The sequence below is a fragment of the Notamacropus eugenii genome, chromosome 5 (genome assembly GCF_028372415.1).
Source record: "Notamacropus eugenii isolate mMacEug1 chromosome 5, mMacEug1.pri_v2, whole genome shotgun sequence".
Taxonomy (NCBI): Eukaryota; Metazoa; Chordata; class Mammalia; order Diprotodontia; family Macropodidae; genus Notamacropus; species Notamacropus eugenii.
In genome coordinates this window covers 317,109,416-317,123,612 of record NC_092876.1, presented here as the reverse complement: position 1 = coordinate 317,123,612, position 14,197 = coordinate 317,109,416, and the positions used below count along the sequence as shown (strand labels likewise).

The following is a 14,197-nucleotide window of genomic DNA, read 5'->3' as shown; positions in this document are numbered from 1 at the left end:
ACATATATATGTGATTTGTCAGTCTTTTCAGTCCTGTCTGGCTCTTTGTGACATCATGGATAAAGGTTCATGGTTTTTTTGTTTGTTTGTTTTTTTGAAGAGATGCTTGAGTGGTTTGCCATTTTCTTTTCTAGTAACAAAGGGAGGTTAAGTGACTTGCCCAAAGTCAAGCAACTAGGAAGTTTCTGAGCCTAGATGTAAACTCAGATCTTCCTGATTCCAAGTCCAGGGATCTATTCATGGTATTACCTAGCTGTCGTATGCATATATATAGAAATGTGCACACACATACACTATACATATACACATACATACATACATACATACATATATATATACATATACACACACACACACACATATCTGAGTCTTACACTTATGTAGGAGAAAGAGTGCTGGCCTTGAGGTTATAGAACCTGATTTGAAAACCTCCCTCTGATATTTCCTTCCTGTATAACCTTGCACAAATCCTTTGATCTCTCCAGGCTTCAGTTTCATTGTACATAAATGAGCACAGTTGGGTTACCTGACTTCACGTCTACATCTATGATCCTAGCACTATAACTCCATGGATAATACTGCATTATAAATAGCAATCTTTCTTAACCCCTTATAGTTCAGTCCATAATAGAGTATTTCAATCACAGATAACTGAACAGGAGATTTTTTTTCTATGAATGGATCACTAGGAAATATCTTCTGTGCATGTGTTCAATGACTCTCTTGATTATTTCAGTTAAAGAAGAGCATGGATCAACTACAGGGAGCCTCAAGGAAAGCAACTAGGAAGGTAAAGGACGTTGTCTCAATTTTATATGAAGATAGATTGAAGGAACTGCTGATGCTTGGCTTAGAGATAAAAGACTCAATTGTCTTCAAGGACTTGAAGTTTGAGAGGTGGTGGATATGCTATATTTGTTTTATTTGGTCCTAGAGTTCAGAACTAGGAGCAATGGGAAGGAGTTGCAAAGAGAATTGACGCCAGGGGAAGATGAACAAACAAAAAAGTACTCTAACAATTATTGTTGGTGTTGTGTTTGTCTTTCATTCTCAAAGAGAATCATGACATAAAAATGATCACATGACTTGCTTCTCCTGAGCCATCTGGGTCCAGTGGCCTGATACTCATCAGGACGACTGGAGATGGCCCAGGATGCAATGGGAGACCCTTGACATTTTAGGCTAAGGTCTTATCACATTCTCACTGTGAATGAGACACACCTAATTCAATGAATAGGCCTCTTTAAGTTGGTTGGTTGTTGCCTTTTGTTGTCAAAGAGAACCAAAATAACATCACTGTGATAAAATCAAATTTCAATGTGTCTGACTGTGGCTGATCAGACCAATATGAGCTCAGAATGCTCTACCACAGATTGGGCACAGGTAGTCCATATGAATATTTAGAGTGGTTACTCCAAATTTGAACATCCAACTTTTCCTTTGTGCTGTCTCAATTTTGCTTTGCTTATAGAGCACAGCACCTTTTCTTATGTGGGCATGCCATGCTGAGTGGTCCTGTGCCAGTGTCTCCCATGTTGTACAGTCAAATCCAAAGTTCTTGAGAGAGACCTTGAGAGTGTCCTTGTATTGCTTCTTCTGACCACCATGTGATCACCTGCCCCATGTGAGCTCTCCATAACGTCATTCCTTGACAAGCGTACATTTTACATTCAAACAATGTGGCCAGCCCATCAGAGTTGCACTCTCTGTAGCATAGTTTGAGTGCTTGGTAGTTCAGCTCGAGCAAGGACTTCAGTGTCTAGTGCCTTATCCTGCCAGGTGGTCCTTAGAATCTTCCTAAGACAGTTCACATGGAAGAGATTCAGTTTCCTGACATGGCTCTGGTAGAATATTTCACAGGCATACCACAATGAGGTCAGCATAACAGCTCTGTAGACCTTCAGTTTGGTAGTCAGTCTAATACCTCCTCCCTCCCAAACTTTTCTTCAGAGCCTCCCAAACACTTTGCTAGCTCTGGCAATGTGTGTATCAACTTCATTGTCAATGTGTACATCCCTGTAAAAGTATACTTCTAAGATAAATGAACTTTTCCACAGCATTCAACACTTTTCCATTTGTTGTAACTGATGGTTCCATGTATAGATGGCACAGTGGTGGCTGATGGAGCACCTATGTTTTCTTGGTGTTAATTATTAGGTTAAAATTAGCAAAAGCAATGGAGAATTGATCCATACTTTGTTGAATCTCAGCTTCAGAGGCTGCATTGAGTGCACAATCATGTGCAAACAGAAAATCATTCACCAATACTCCCTCCACTTTGTTCTTGGCTTGTAACCTTTGCAAATTGAAGAACTTACCATAGGTATGGTAGTTGACCTTGATACTATGTTCATCCTCATTGAAAGCATTTGACAACATGGTTATATGGTTGAAAACATCATGCTAAAAATCATGGGCTCAAGCACACAGCCCTGTTTCACTCCACTGGTGACTGGGAAAGCACAAGAATACTAATGAGCTCTTCCAGGCAACCAAATTTTTTGACATAATTTTCCATAAGCCCTCATGAATAACAGTATCAAAGGCCTAGGTCAGATCTACAAACTTGTGTACAGACTTCTGTTCTGCTCCTGGCATTTCTCCTGGAGTTGTTGGGCAGCAAACACCATATCAACTGTTCCTCAGCCCTTTTTGAAGCCACACTGGCTCTCAGGTATATGACCATCTTCCAGGCAAAGGATCAGCCTGTTAAGGAGGACTCTAGCAAGAATTTTGCCAGCAATGATGAAGACAGGGACGCCCTCTGTGATTGTTACAGGACAATCTATTCCCTTTACCCTTATAGAGATGGACAATGGAGGCACCCTTGAACTCCTGAAGGATAACTTCCCTTTGCCATATAACATGGAAAATGTCAGTCAGCTTTTGTGTGAACAAATGTTCCCCTACCTTGTAAATCTCAGCTGGAACAGAATTAGCACCAGGTGCTTTGCCACATGAGAGGAGCCTAATGACCCTCAAAACCTCTTCTTCAATTGGAAGTTCAGCTAAGGAGGGATTGACTTCAACCTGAGGAAAATGGTCAATGACCTCAGCATTGGTTGATGATGGTCTATTGAGAACACTATTCAGCCCATCTCTCTAGGATCATGTCCTTATCACTAATCATTGTGGATCTGTCAGCACTGAGCAGTTGTGATGCTCCATAGGTTTTTGGTCCATAAATAGCTTTCAGGGAATCATAAAAGCACTTTGGATTGTTACTATCAGCAAAAAAACTGAATTTCATTTGCCTCCTTCTGAGTCAGGAATCCTGCATCTCTCTAAGTTTTCTTGGACTTTGCTTTTGATGGAATTAAATGCTGCCTTCTTAGGGGTAGATGAAGTATTCTGCTCTTATATCCTGTGGAGTTCTCGTTTTTTGTTAGCAGCTTCTGAATTACCCCATCATGTCCATCAAACCAGTCAGTCTTGGTGTTTGTGAATGTCCTGACCCAGATGAGCAAATGCAGCAGTACACCAAGTACACCAAATCTCTGAAATCTGCCCACTCCTTTTCTGCTCCACTGCCTTTTTGCGGAATTACTTATGGGATAGCCCCTTAAAAAAATCAAACTGGGAAAGGTAGACCCTCACAGTTCCTGGGTAAAAGAGAAACAATTACTATTTAGTGTTTAAATCCACTCTGCTGGATGGTGGGGACTTGTCTGGTCTATGAGCTCCAGAGTGAATTGGGTTTGAGCCTTGATCTTTGAGCAAGAAATGTAGCCAGTAAACCCAGGGGAATAAAGGCAGCTTTTGGGGGTGGAACACTGGAGGAGGAGGAGGAGGAGGAGGAGGAGGAGGAGGAGGAGGAGGAGGAGGAGGAGGAGGAGGAGGAGGAGGAGAAGGAGGAGGAGAGCTGCCATTCACTATGGCCTACCTTAGTCCTTCTTCACTGGAGAGAGAACAGAGCAGAAACATAGTGAACACTTGCCAGGTACATTGTAATGGGAATTCCTTTCAGTTAGGAAATGGACTAGATAATATCTAAAGTCTTACAAACTCTAAATTCGGGGATACATCATTCCCTATTCCTGTCTCCTTTTCTCCATTCTCTAAGGAAGAAATGGTCTTTCCAAATCTTGCAAAGAGTATCTTTTAACTTGTGTCCTAGATTCTCTTCCTTCTTTACTGGGATCCTGCCTTAATGTCATTTTCTAACTTTATCTCTTCTTATCTACTCGCTTCTTTTTGTGTTATCTACAAATATTGGTGAATTATATATCTTAAATAATCCTCATGACCAAAGCATTACCTCAAGTTATCTTCCAGCTTCCCCTTATGCTTTAATATCAAAATTCCTAGAATAAAGTCATCTAACATTTGTTGCCTTTATTAGACTATCAATCTCTTGCTTCTCAACATCTTTGAACCTACTTTCAACTGAACCTATTCTTTTCAAAATAACCAGAAGTCTTTTAACTGCTATAGAAAATGATCTTTTTTTCTGCCCTCATCCTTCTTAATCATTCAGCATGTTCTAACATTGTTATCATCTACTCCTCCAGGCTATTCTGTTCATCATGGCTTCTGCGACACAGCTCTCTACTAATTCTCTTATATATTTGAATATTTGTTTTCAGGTTTCTTTGCTGGATCATCATTCATCATGTACTTCCTGTCCTTTAAGCATGGGTGATACCCAAGGCTTCATCTTACGTCCTCTTCTCTCTGTACTCACTATCATTTAGTAATGTGTTTCTTTGGAAAGGGTATTGTGGACCCTAGACTTGGAGTCAAAGGACATGTATTTAAATCCTGTCAATACTACTTGTTACTTAGCTTCTCTGGGTCTTACTCTATCATCTGGAAAGTAAAGGAATTAGATGATCCCATTTAGCTTTAAATTTGTTTTTATCACCTCATTTACTTATGTGTATTTACTTACAATCTCTACACTGAGGTGCTCAGATCTTTACATCTAGCCCTATCTTTCCCCCGAATTTCAGTAGCACAAGTATTTATTAAGTGGACATCTTTGCCTTAATAATGAATTAGCACCTAATATTCAATATATCTAACTTTTTCTAATTATCTAGTAAACTTAATTATCCTCTTCATTAAATCTGTATGTTTTCCAAATGTTTGTATTTTCATCCTTCGAGTTACCTGGGGTTAGCTTTTGACTCTTCCCTCTTTCATACCCCAACTTCCATCTTTTCTTACCACCCAATATCAAACCACTTTGCAAGTTATTTCAAAAACAGTTTCTTCACATTTAATCTGTGTTACGTACATAAACAGTTATCTTATTTCAGATCTTCACCTCCCTTTTTGATTATTAGAGTGACCTGGTTCAGACACATTGCTTATCAAGTGAGCGATTGAATTTGTTTGTTGTGTATCTCAACTAGCCTGGTTGGTCTCCCTGTGTCCAGTTTTCTCTGTTTTTACCTATTCTCCAAGTAACTACCAATTAATAGTCCTAAAAAAGAATCTGATCATATAGCTTTCCCATTTAGATATCTTAATTTGTTCTCTTTTTCCTTAATGATAAAATCCAAACTCCTCACTCTGATATTTAAAGCCCTCCACAATGTGACACCTATCTACTTTTACAAAATTCATTCATTTTATTCCATTTTATACCCTCTACATTCCATTAAAAATGGGCTGCTTAGTATTCTCTCAATATATATTCCTTCCTTTCAACCCCTATATTCCTTTAAATTTTACCTTAGATGTTACCTCATATACCAGTTGTAATTGTTCTCTTCTTCCTCAAATTATTTTGAATTTGTATTTCTCTATATTTGTGTGTGTGTGTGTATGTGTGTGTATGTTGTATCCCTCTAGTAGAATATAAACTATCTTAGAGCAAGGAAGATTATCTTAGTATCTCCAGAATCTAATATGGTTTATGGTATATTCAGGGAGAACTAGCACCTCTGGTGTGAGGAATTGCCATCCACCTTTAGTGTCCACTTGTCACCCAACTCTCACCTGTGTCTCCAAGAAGCTGTAGCATGTACACCATGCATACCCTACTAAAACTGTCTTGGCAGATGGGCTCAACCAGATTTAGGGTAACTGACAGGCCTTAAACCCATTAGTGAGTTAGGGGGATATCTACTTCAAGAAAGAAATAATTTCCTTCATTGGAATGGGTGGCTGAGAACAATTACTTCCAAAGGCCACAAAAGCAGTGAAAACAGGTGCTATGAAATTCTTAGGGCTTGGTCAGACATTGAAGATGCCAAGGTCATCCACTGTATCCTGGGTCACTGCCAGTCATCTTCACTTTTATGTTGCCATTGAACTCCAATGACTCTGGAGAAGAGAGTGAGGCACTTAAGTCCAATTCATGTGCAAGTCAAGACATCACCCTCATGATGTCATTGGTCCTCTTTGAAAATGAAGGATGAACGGTGACAACAATAATTCTTAATAAATATCTGTTTAACTTAACTTGAACTACTCCTACCCATAACCCAAACCCAACTCTTCTTTTTCTTCTTCTTCTTCTACTACTACTACCACTACTACTACTACTCATAGATGATAAAATAATCTGGGAGAAGATAAGTGACTTCTCCAGAATTACACGTCTAGTGTAAAACCAGGTCTGTGATTCCAACTTCAATATACTACCCTATACATTCTAATGACCCTCTCAATGAATGAAAGGCTTCAACTATTTAAAAATATCATCAGACTTCTAGCATTAATCAAATAGTAACATTTTGGGGATTCATTTCTTTATATTTATTTTATATAAACTTATATATGTACTGATTATTTCCCTCATTAGAATGTACACTCCTTTAATTTCTAGGATTTCTATCCCCAGTGCCCATTGCAATGCCTGACACATAGAAGGCACCTAATACATGTATGTTAATTGATTGACAGAGAAGTTGGTCTATGTTTGCTTGATAGTTAGATGATGCTATTATTATACACAGGCATAGCACATACCAGTAAATAATTTATGAGCTACAAGGTACCTTCGAGATTATCTAATGGATATGACTTTTGTATTATAATACAAATAATATCATCTTGGAAATTAATGTTTCTGTGGGTTTCCCCTTCGTTGACAAATGACTCACAATGCTTCCTGGATTTTGAAATGTATTATTGCTGTCTTATTCCTAGGTTTTCTGCTCTAACTGAGCAGCTCACCAACCTGTTCAAATACTCAAAGACATTCATTTACCGAATGGAAGGAGAGCATGTTTTCAGTGAATTCAAGTGATGTTTCTCTTCAGCCTTAATGTTAAGCTTCATAAATGTTTCCTAGTAAAAGTTGATTGATACAGTGTCTTATCAGGAGCCATCTGCTTATAGTCCATCCTACTTTCGCATATGCTGTGATTGGCTCCTAATTCTCATTGAAACTAGCTCTGGAAGAGGAAAAACTATAATATATGGGGGAAAGAGTTAGTTGCTATAGAAGCTGCTCTTATGTTGTACACTGCGATCATGAGGAGCCAAGAAACCCACTGTCCAATTGTCAAGATTCTGAGATCTGCAAGCTCCTTCAACTTAACCAATGTCAGATTCAGTTGGTACTATTTATACTTCCCTGATCCTCTCCTTATTAATTGTGTCTGCTTCTAATTATCTTTTATTTGTTATCAACTCTTATATTATTCCTTTTTATGCCTTTTTCTTTCCATTAAAACTGGCCTTCTTCTTGTTCCCCAAGCTCATGTTCTCCCTTTATTTTTACCTTTGCCTAAACTGTACCCCATGGCTGGAATGAATTTCTCATCTTCAGCTCTTAGACTCAATTAATATGCCTCCTGATGACCCCATTGCCTACGTTCTTATCCTCAAGTTAGCTTGAATTTGCTTGTCTGTGTAAAGATTATATAGTTTACATAGGTAATAAAACTTTGGGCTTAGGGTCAAGATGACCTTTGCATTTGAATCTTGTCTCAAATATTTACTAATGTGTATCTGTGGGCAAATAATTAAACCATTTCAGCCTCAGTTTCTTCATCTGCAAAGTGAACATAATGATAGACTATCTCAGAGTTGTTGTGAAAATCAAATAATATGCATTTAAAAAATCTTATGTGTTTCAATTAGTGAAGATCTGCCTTCTGGCCCAACCACCCCAAACCAAACCCACTCCCAAGTTGAGAACACAAGAAAAACATAGCCTAATGTACAATTAAAACAAATTTCCACAATGGACATGTTAAAAACTAGTCTCATTCTGCATTCTAATTCCTTTACCTCTCTATCAGCAAGTAGATAATTTTCTAGAATCCTTAGTGGCTGCTATGAAGATAAGAGTTCACACAATAGTATTCCATCATATTTATAGACTGTAACTTGTTCAGTCATTCCCAAATTTATGGACACTCCTTCAAAAGCCCACCCTTTTCCACCTAAAAAAACCGAGTTATTATTTTTTTCCCTCTATACTTAGATTTTCTTTTGCCTTGGACTTATTTCCCCCTTAATCTACCCTCCCTATTTCACCCACCTTTCACTTTCCCTTCAACTTTCCGATTAAGTGAAATGGATTTTTGTATTCAACTTTGTGTACTGGTGTATTTTCTTCCTTCTATTAACCATTTCAGATGAGCAAACCTCAAAGGTCAGCTTCTCCCTCCCATCACTCCTTGTTTGTATAGATATCTATTTGTGTACTTAGTTATGTGAGATATTTTCATAATATTTCTTTCCTTTTCCCCATAGTGTATTATTCTTCCACACTTTCCATTCTTTTCTTAACATATTTAAGACACCATAGAATCACTCCCAGGCCTTCTCTAACTGAATTTCCTCAATGAACCCCAGTGATGATAGGTTTCAGAGGTGACATATGTATCAGCTTGCCATATTTGAATGTAAACAGTTTTTTTTTTAGTTTAGTCCTTCATCATTGTTCATTCATGTTTATCTTTAAATACTTCTCTTTAATCCTGTGTTAGAATTTCAAAGTTCCTCATCTTTTCATCATGAAGGCCTGGAAATCTTCTGTTTCACTAAGGGTTATTTTCCCCCACTGTAAGATTATACTTAGCTTTGCTAGGAAGGTTATTGTTGGCTTTGAGCTAACATTCTTTGCCTTGTTGACTTCACAGCTTTATAGCAAGTGGTTGCTAAATAATGGATAATGTAAATTGTGACTCCTTTGTACTCAAATTATTTCTTTCTGGTTGCCTGCAGTATTTTTTTTTTTCTATGACTTGAAAGCTCTGGATTTTATCTATGATATTTCTTGGAGTTTTTGTTTTATTTTATTTTTCTCTTTCAGGAGATGGCTGGGAAGTTCTTTTGACGTCCACTTTGCCCTTTGGTTCTAGAGAGAAATGAGCAATTTTCTTTTAAGATTTCTCAATATATGATATCTAGGCCCTTGCATGTTTATAATGTTCATGTAGTGCAACTATTCTTACTTTTCCACTTAATCTGCTTTCCAAATTATATGTTTTTACTATGAGACATACTACATCCTTCTACTATTTTTGAGCCTTTTGACTTTGTTTTAATATTTCTTATTGCTCCATGACATCATTGGCTACTATGTCATCCATTCTCATTTACCAAGAGTTTATTACTTGGGCAAAGTTTTGTACCTGTTGTGCCAAGCTTTTAATTCCCTTTCCAACTCTTTCTTCCATTATTCTCATTTTCCTCAATTTTATTTTCTCAAATACTTTCATTCTAGGTATTAAAAGAAAATTTAAACTTGCTGCATCTCTTCCATAAATTCTAGTTGAGTTTGAACCCAAGTTGTATTTCTCTCCAAAACACTGCTTCTACATGTTTTAGACTAATTTTCTTTTGTATTTGTGCCTTGCACATTCCTGACACCATAATAGCACATTAAAATGTAATTATTCTTTGCTTTTTGCCTATTCTTCTTGCTTATTTCTTGACTTTGGGCTTGATATTTGGGCTATACTCTCCCACCTTTCTAGAGGTAAGGACTGCTCTGGTTCCATAGCTGTTTTCTTGGGGGAATATTGAGTGTTGCATTATTTCCAAGTTTTAGGGACAGACTGGTGACTTGCAATCTTTCAATTCTCTCAAAGGTGCCTGATCCTGGGCAAAATCTGATTGTTGATCCATGGTTTGGGCTCTCCACGGTCCTGATCTGTGTTTGTGCAAATGTAGAGTTCTGCTAGATTGTGCTCCTATAAACCAAATGGAAAGATCTGCTGGTTCAAAATAGAAGAATTAGAGGTTTTCCCATTGTTCTGATTTTCCTGCCTTTATTATTATCCTACAGGCTAGGCTAGAAACTGGAAGGCCTTACTCTGAGTTTGAGGTTGAACCATACCCTACCATAGCTGCTGCTGCTGCTGGCTTCTGAAGTCCTTCCACTTTCAATACACTGTCAAGGGCCTTCCTGCTTAGGAAAAGCAGTACTATCCTTGTGCCAATAGTTCATGTCTCCTTCTCAGTTTGTCCTGGATATTTGATCTGAGATTGTATAATAAATGTCCCTGTTAAAGTGCCCCAATGTGTTCTGAGGGGTGCTCCAGCATGGATCCGAGGCCTCCTTTTGTTCTGGTATGAAGTCTCTTCCTGGGCAATGGTGTGTTGCTTGTATTGGAGAGCTCTCCACATTCAAACTCTTGGTATGACCCTGTCCTGAGTGTCTGAGGATCTCTATTTCTCTTCCCCTATTCCGACCTGAGCCAGGCAAAGTAGTCAGTACTTTGTTTTCTTTTCTGTATTTCACCATCAGCATTCAGTCTGATATCCTTTTAGATGTGTATGAAAGAATGATGGACTGGAAATCAACTGCATTGCTTCCTTCCACTTAGCCATCTTATTTCTGCTAAAATATTATTATACTATACCCCTCTCAGCTGCCTTTTCTTCCACTGCTTCTCCAGAGTCTAGCATGGTAGCTGCTTGATAAATACTTGCTTGATTTAATCTGAGTGTTCCAGGAAACTCTTTAAGTGAATAAATGGAAAAGTAGGTGCAGATCTTCTGTGGAAGAGTTCTTACTTAAGAGTTCCCTATATCAATGAAATCACAGGTCTGGTTTTGTTGTGTTTTCTCCCTTCTTCCCCCTTCCACTCCCCTGGGGTGGATCATATAAAACTTTTAACTTTGTCATAAAGCATATTAAAGGACACTACTATCAATGAGGGCAATGTGTTGTCACTGAAAGAAATTAGGGAATTTCAGCCAATTTGAAAGGCATCCCAGATCAGCACAAATTTCATAGTACATTATCCCCAGCTAAACCTTGTAGATCTGATCCAGTAGAAGCAGAGAAAGTACACCAATACTCAGCCTAAATGACCAAGTTTCAAATAAACTCCTGAAAGAGAATTATCTTCCAAAGGGTTTCTCTGTCTTTGCTTTATCTCTATGACCCCTTTCTGCTTACCTTCCACCAAAAGACCCAGTGGGAACTGAATGCTCTGCTCTACTCTTAACAACCTAGTCTAACTACTAAGCAAAATAGTTTTATTTAAAATTTAACTTTACATACTGTCATTGATAAGTTCTGGTGATCATGCCCAGGCAAAGAAATGGCGTAGTGGATAGAGCATTGTATTGAAATTCAGGAAAACCCGAGCACAAATTCTATCTGAAATGTGATCCTATCTTTATGTGACCCTAAGGAAGTCACTTAACTCAGAGTCAGTTTCCTTGCCTGTAGGATAGAACTAATAAAAAAAATGTACCTGACAGATATTCCATTGAACAAATGGGATGATTTATATTTTTTTTATATGTGGCTAGTCTACATCTATGAATTGCCATATAACTGCTAGCTATATATTAATAATAACTAGCATTCTTATAGCACTTTAAGGTTTGCAAGGAGTTTACAAATATAATTTCATTTAATCTTCACACTGACACTGAAAGGTTGGAGCTATTATTACCTCTATTTCACAGAAGAGGAAGTAAAATCAGACAGATGTTAGGGTCAAACATTTAGCAAAGGTCTGAGGCAGGTTTTGAACTTAGGTCTTCCTAACTCCAAATTCAATGCACTATGAGTTTTGTCACCTTGCTACCTATCATTATTGATTAGAGGTTCAACACAATGCTCATTTAAAGTTCAATTATCAGAGCCTTGTGTTCAAGGTAAGGAGAGTATCAACAAACTAGTGATTTTGTTTTTAACTTTTATTCAATCCCATTTGCTCCTGGATTGGAACAGTATTAGATTTTGTCATGGACTTGTCCCAATTTCCTGTTCAAGGTGCTATCCTAGTAATCAGTACTATCTTGACCAAGATTGATCATTTCCTTCCTTAGGCTGTACTCTCTGATGCTCTGAAGTTGTTCCTTTAGCTCATTTTGTGTTTTTTTTTTCTTTTCCTTCATATTACCTTTAATTGGGGTCCATGGTATAATCTGTATTTGTAAGTTGCATTTTGCACTATTGAATAGGTGAAAATTCATTTCTCCCCCAATGTATCATGCCTAAACCAAAGGTAATGTGGAACACAACAAACAGATTTTCGAACAATGACTGAGGAGATTCATGGAAAATGTTTAGGTCATTGCCCACATTTTAAACTTGTTATGTCTAAGTTGACTAACCTGTTCCATACACACTTCTACAAATTATGGTTTCAGCTAAGCGTTTCTACAACATTCACATAACACACTGAAATTTTTGCCACTGATGACTACTTAGGATTATTGGAGACATTCCAGTTCAATTTGTAACATATATTAAGAGCTGTCAAAGCTGAATAAAAACAATGAATCCACTAATCTGCACCTTTATAAAATGATCATTGGCAAGAGATAAAGTCTGGCTAGCTACCCAAAACATATACCTATACAGATACAGAAAACAAGTTGACCAAGTGATGGAATATTTTCTAATCATGCAAACAGGGAGTCCTGAGACTTAATAAATAAGATTATCTGTATCACTACATATCCATCCTCTGTTCTCTTGGTTTGAGGACCCATCTTAAATCAGACTAACATCTATGAAATTCTTACTACCCCCATTAATTGTGACCAGGCAAGAGAAATATGCATTATGAAAGATTATGTACTCCCAATGCTGATGCATTCCAGTCTTGTACCTAGAAGATTAGAAGAGTTATGGGCCTGAGAAAAGAGTATGAAAATTTACTTATTTTGGCCTGTATTTAGAAGAAGTCTTTCAATAAGTAAGATATCTTATAAATTCCTACATCTATGGAAACATTCTAGAAAGGGAGACAATGTCAGATCCTCCAACTACCTACATGCATGTACTAGAATGGGTAGTGTGGTTAGCATGCTCCTGACATAAGATAAAATTTCCTCAGGCTAAGCTTTTACATGAAACATGTTATCACACAGCCAAAAGACAATATTCTTCATTTGTTCTATTGTTGTAATCCTTGTTTTTGTGATTTCCTTTTGGTTTTTGACCTGCTGTTACTGAATACTGAATATTAATATTTTCCTGTTCAGCTCCTGAACCTGGCATTTTTGCTTCTGATGGTTCAATGCAGGTTCAATGGAAGCACTGTTAGGTTTGGAATGAGAGGAGATCAGGTCAAATTCTGACTCTCTGTTGGTCCTTATATGACCAAGAACAAATGACTTAACTTCTTTGAACATAAATTCCTGAATTATTAAATAATAATAATAATAGTGTTAAACTAGATGACTCCTAAATTCCTTTAAAGTACGTAAGGGACTTTGATTTCAATCAAGTTCTGGTTCAAACTGTCAATGTGACTTTGGGTAATCACGTAATCTCCATGTGCCTCATTTTCTCACCTGAGGCATGGACATAATACTTCTACTCCTATATGCTTTCAAATGGCTTTATGAGGAGTAGGGTAATGACAACAGCACTGACCTTGGGATAGAAACATTGGGTTTTAATGCTAACTCTGCTCCTTTTCAGCTCTTTGACCTTGGACCAGGCAATTGCCCCCACTAGCCTCAGTTTCTTCAGTTGCAGAGATGATGGCATCAGACTAGGTGATCTTTAAGATTCTTTGCAACTCTGAATGTATAATATATGTGGCATACATGAAAGTGCAGGGTAGAATGCACTTTACAAATACATTATAAAATAAAGGTGATAAGATCAAGTAGAACTGGTGACCCAATAATGTTTGAAAACACTTATAAACCTATAATATCTGGTTCTTAAATTACCCAGTGTAAATTGGTTTGGATATCCATAAGATTCTAGTGGAGTGGCCACTTTTCTATGTCTACACTTCTTTTAGATGAGAAACATGTCACATTGAGTAAAGGACTAGCCTTAGAGTCTGGAAAACCTGAGTTC

General features: G+C 37.6%; 1 long non-coding RNA gene across 1 annotated transcript in view; it reads left to right on the top strand.

Annotated features, from left to right (window-relative positions):
* The window catches only part of LOC140509228 (uncharacterized), an 85,949-nt gene that overhangs the window by 63,889 nt on the left and 7,863 nt on the right, over positions 1-14,197 (top strand). Inside the window, exon 2 of the long non-coding RNA XR_011968599.1 lies at positions 13,808-13,884. This is a non-coding gene — a long non-coding RNA (uncharacterized lncRNA). The remainder of the gene's footprint in view (positions 1-13,807; positions 13,885-14,197) is intronic.